Source organism: Photinus pyralis, unplaced genomic scaffold (assembly GCF_008802855.1).
Source record: "Photinus pyralis isolate 1611_PpyrPB1 unplaced genomic scaffold, Ppyr1.3 Ppyr1.4_LG1, whole genome shotgun sequence".
In the NCBI taxonomy this organism is placed as follows: domain Eukaryota; kingdom Metazoa; phylum Arthropoda; class Insecta; order Coleoptera; family Lampyridae; genus Photinus; species Photinus pyralis.
Window position 1 is genome coordinate 33,083,156 of NW_022170249.1, and position 6,074 is coordinate 33,089,229.

Here is a 6,074-nt window from a genome sequence, read left to right on the forward strand (position 1 = left end):
GGTTATGTGAATGTGATACCTTCCCAGAGACTGATGGTTTCATATTAGTAATACTAGCTCAGGTTGTTAACGCACGCAACTATAAAAAAGAACACATATTTACGTCCGGTTGTACAACGTCAGCTTAAACTTCAGTTTAGCTGAACTGACAGATTTCAAAAACACGATTAGTCAACTTATTGTGAAATATTAGCCAATCAAATCCTTTAAACCACAATTTAACTATTTAAACTGAGATTGTACAGCTGGGCCTTAAAGAGAAAATACTGATACATGATTCTTATTGACTCTGTTCACCAACACCAAAAACCAGGCCAGAAACAATCCAACTGACTGACTGACTCTCCTAAACAGAATACAAACATGGACACGATTAATCATACATCAAAAATCTCATAACACGCCATACTACAAATACACTCAGAGATAATAGTTGAAAAACATACACATAAATTATATTGATATTGATTATTCACAGACAAAACTATTCACAATAATAGATCCGACATTACACTTCCATACATAAAATACAAAAATCCATTTTTATACTAGACATTGCCATTCCCACCATTTTCACTCATATTTATATACGTACCTCATTTTATCTGTCGACTTCCTAAGGAGCTTTATTTTACAACGTTAAGATTTTTGTCATTTAACATCGGTAACGAGTAGACTATATATTTGACTATAATAATACCTACTAATCACTAGTCACTACCTGTCATTTGATATGCAACTTGCTGGGGTTAGGTAAACAAGTGAATGTCATGCATAAGAAGTCATTATGACGTCATATCCCGAACCAGTAAACAACTATAATATGAGATATACGTCTTTCGCTATAAAAACCGATGCACGTCATTGATTTATGAAACAATTTCAGACAAGTTTTCTATAGATTTCGCACACTTATTTTTTTTTGTACATGTTGCAGTGTTGCAGCATATGTCTGAAATTGATACACAAACCAATGACGTGCAACGGTTTCTATAGCGAAAGACGTATATACAACTTACAATAGATATAAAAGATAGAAATAATATATGAAGGGTTACGTATTGGAAAAACTAAATAACTACATAAAACTAACGCAAACGATATACAAGGTGGAAATATAAAACTAAATATTGTTACTCCAAGACATATCTATTTTCTATAAATAATAAACCGATACAACGAAATATCGAAGGATCCTCAGTATTACAATCACTTTTAACGACAATTTATTTTAATCTTACAAAATACATTTTATAGTTAACAAAAATGCATCAAATTCATGTCTTGGGCTTTGAGATAATGCTCTTGGTTTTTTCTCCAACGATCTTGGTGCATAAATAACGATTTTGACATGTTTTGATCAAAATCCACGTGGTCGCCAAAAATGCATCAAATTCATGTCTTGGGCATTGAGATAATGCGCCTAGTCTTTTCCCAACGATCTTGGTGCATAAATAACGATTTTGACATGTTTTGATCAAAATCCACGTGGTCGCCAAAAATGCATCAAATTCATGTCTTGGGCATTGAGATAATGCGCGTAGTCTTTTTCCCAACGATCTTGGTGCATAATTAACGATTTTGACATATTTTGATCAAAATCCATGTGGCCTCAGAAAAATAATTTAACATTTTTGAATCACACACATGCGGTTATCAAACGTGCACGTTATCAACTCTTTCAGCATCAAGATAATGCGTTTGAAAGCTTTTACAACTCTAAATTCATGTGTAAAGAATAATTTTGGGTACATTTTGCTCTAAAACTTTTGACCGAGACCACAGAGAAGAGTTATATTGAATTGTTACACATCTAAGAGTCATAGGGAATAATCTAGCGAAAGTCCGAACTCGATACATGACCTAGGGAATGAAATATGTTAATTTTTATTATATTGAGTTCGCAGTTTTTCCTGTTCCCGATTCACTCGAAGTCGTATAACTTTTGTTCCTGTTGAACCAGCTTCCTGAAAATCAATAGCGTCCGTTCTTAATGTCCAACGTACCCGTATACCAAATTTCAACACAATCGGCCACTTTTAAAAAGAGTTAGAGCGCACACGGACGGACGGACGGACGGACGGACGACAATACAAAACTATAAAGGATCTGAGGATCCTTAATAATTTTTTAAATAAAGATATAGGTAAAAAAAAACTGACATTTTTGCATAGTGTTGGCTGAGGTGCACATCGTAGAAATGGGAGATGATTGTCCATATTTGGTTTTATGATAGGGTACATAAAATATAGGTGCACTACGTAATGCATATGACACGTCATAATTCTAAACCTACCAAGAGTTGTAACGGCCATCAAATTTTTCCTAATGGTTCTCTAAGAAAAACAAGTATAAATTTTGCACAACCCTTGTGCAGATAAAGCATTTTTTTTAACTCAAATAGCTTTTGTTTTGACATCGCCAATGGATATATTATTTCTTTCAGACGTCTCAATCGCCCTTTGTGAGTATTCTGTTCCGACAATCCGTTATTGAAGTATAAGGGAATATACCCGATCACGATAAGAGGTCGAGGAGGAGGGCTATGGTTTGTAGAAATTAATTCCTTTCGTCGAGACCTTTCATTAGAGTACCATGAAGGATAAAACTAGTTCCACTCTCCCCCTGATATCGAAAAAGAGTCGCACGGGAAAGTTATAATTTGTATAAACCAATTTATTTCGATGAGACCTTTCATTAGAATACCCCTCCCCCCCCTCCACCCCGTACTTTGATAAGAGGATAGCAAGAAGGGCAGTAGGTGGTAGAAAACGGTTCCTTTCGTTGAGACCTTTAATTAGAATACAATGGGAGATAAAATTAATTTTCAACCCTCCCCCTCCCCCCTCACGCCTCGTCGCTCACTGATCTCGAAAAAGAGTCGCACAGGAAAATTATAGTTTGTACAAACCAATTTATTTCGATGAAACCTTTCATTAAAAGACCATGAAGGGTAGAACATGTGTTTACCCCCCCCCCCCCCCAATTTTCTAAAGTTTAACTTGGAACCACTAAAGGCATGCGTATGCAAAATCTCAGACCAATTGGTTATCGTATGTAAAAGTTATGCACATTTTACTATCAAACACAGCATCTCAGAAAATAATTCGTGGGGGGGGGGGGGGGCTTTTACACAGCGAAATTTGATGGCCGTCTGGCACATCTTTAAGGTATAGCCTACCTACTGCAAAAAAATTCCAGGACTCTAGGACTATACCCCTAGAAGTAGTTCAAAACGATTTGTCCGTCCGTCGGTCCGTCCGTCCGGACCCACTTCTGCCGTTTTGAACTACTTCCAGGGGAATGGTCCTAGAGTCCTGGAATTTTTTGCAGTAGGTAGCTTATACCTTGAAGGTGTGCCAGACGACCATCAAATTTCGCTGTCGTTAAACTTTAGAAAATTGGGGGGGGGGGGTTAGACACATGTTCTACCCTTCATGGTATTCTAATGAAAGGTCTCATCGAAATAAATTGGTTTGTACAAATTATAACTTTCCCGTGCGACTCTTTTTCGAGATCAATGAGCGAGGGGGGGGGGTTAAAAATTAATTTTATCTCTCATTGTATTCTAATTAGAGGTCTCAACGAAAGGAACCGCTTTCTAGCAACTACTGCCCTTCTTTCTGTCCTCTTATCAACGTACGAGGTGGAGGGGGAGGAGGGGGAGAGAGTGGAACTAGTTTCATCCTTCATGGTACTCTAATGAAAGGTCTCAACGAAAGGAATTAATTTCTACCAACCATAGCTCTCCTCCTCGACCTCTTATCGTGATCGGGTATATCCCCTTATACCTCACAAACGAATTGTCGGAAGAGGGTACTCACAAAGGGCGATTGAGACGTCTGCAAGAAATATATCCATTGGTGATGTAAAAACAAAAGCTACTTCGGTTAAAAAATGCGCTTTATTTGCACAAGAGTTGTGCACAATTTATACTTGTTTTTTAATTCTTAAAAAATGCGCTAAAAATGGGTGATGCTCTATACACCACATTGCATACAGGGTCTCCTGGTCAGCCAATCCTGGTCAGTCAATGGTTAGGGTACCCATCAAAAAGACGTCATGCACTTGTAAACCTGCTACGAAATTGATTAAGAAATGTTTGATTCTATATCAGGTACACATGGCACATTGCCGAGAATAAGTATAACGAAGATAATAGTTAAATTTTTTATTACAACTTTTGACATTTTTTTGGCACATTTTCCAATGAAGTTGGGTGAGCTATTGCAGCCACTTTCTCTGTCCACCCGTCTGTCTCTAATTTTCAATTAGTTTAATATTTCCTTCGTTTTTTTTTAATTCGGTGGCTTATAGCACAGATGTAATAGCTCTGGCACCTGAGCCAAGAAAAATCTTGATAATCATCGTGCGCATGCCCAGGCTGCGCTATATCAACTTTCTTGTTTATGGAGACATTTTTTTGACATTTTAATCATAGGGCATAGATGGTAATAATAGTACAGAAAAACAGAGCGCAGATAGCTATGGCCTTTTGGGAAGTACCGATTAGGGCGAAAACCTTTTTACTTGTTAATGTGAGGGCACTTCTTGTGTCTAATATTTTGCAACTGAAAAAGGAACTGTAGGTACTTAATTATAGCTAAACTATACAAAAACACCATTTCAAGTGCGCGTTAACATGTTGCATTGTTTTTCGATAATTCAAACGCAACAAGTGTGATCATTTCGAGATTGTCGTGCACTTGTAAACCTGCCAACAATCAAATATCAAATCAAACCGCGGGAACACTAAAGCTTTACATGAAAATGAAAAATAAAAACCATATTTGAATGGAACGCGAATGAAATAATACAAATCGTTTCTACTTTTAAGTTTACGACTGGTCACTATTGTATTGTAGGCACGGTACCTAACTTGAACGGCTCCAAATGTAAAAGAGTATGATTCGCTGATATGATGCAAATTAGTTTTAGTGATGATGTTGATACGACTCGATGTAGTAATAGATATCACCACCACAGCTAAATGAAGGAATTAATGACGCCACACGCAAAGTTTGCTGTGCATGAGTAATGCGGGAAATGGAGGTATTGCATTGCCAATTATACTTTTTTTCCCAGGAGTACATGGTTAGCGTAAAAGATATCCATTAAATCTATCTAATTAATAATGTTGACGAATTTTAACGTAAACATAAAGATATTGATTTACTTACCAAACGTCTTGTTTCCTATCTCCTACGTAGGAATGAGTTAACAGTAGGTGCCATAATTAGGTCCATCGCATATGATATTAAACTTGCATTTGCATTATAAAATGCATTTGGCAGGATATCCACAGACTGAGCTTGGAAAACCACGGATAGGTAGCTTACAGCTCCAAGGAAAGTCACCATGTGACTTATCAGATCACTATTCTTAAGCTCAGGACAGTTTTTTTTAGCGCATTTCCACAAAAATAAAAAAAATGCGCTATTGTGGCCACTTTGTCCGTCCGTCCGTCCGCTCGTTTTGCGACGCTACTAGTTCTTTATCTTAAGAGCTATTGTTCTACTTTTTTCGGTATTTGGTTCGTTATGGTGTCGAGTCTTGTACCAAGGAAGGAATTTTTCTGTACCGCTTACAAAAAAAGTTATTGTAAAAAAAACAAAAAACCGTTTTTTTACATGTTCTATAATTTTACACTTTTGCCGTTTATTAACGATCCTAGAGATCGTTTATAATTTTGCATTGCTATCTGTCGTCTGCATGCTGGTCTGTCCGTCTGTTCCTTTGTCTGTCTGTCCATCTATCTGTCCGTGTGAACGATAACTTTGTTTAGAAATGTTCGATCGCTTTTACATCTCCGTTAGTTATGAACTGAATTGCATGAAATTCAATATGGGCATAGATTTAGCCATATAATACGCAATGCCAAAAGTTGAATCGAATCGATTCAAAATTCACAGTGCCCTTTTCGCATCTCGACCATTTATAAACCGAATTGCAAACTTTTTTTACTTATAAAAGTATTTGAATGAAATTTGATACATAGGCACTTGGAATAAAGGAAAATCAAACGCCAATTTCAAAATTTGGTTTTGCGCATGCGCAGTGCCAACTTTTTTATT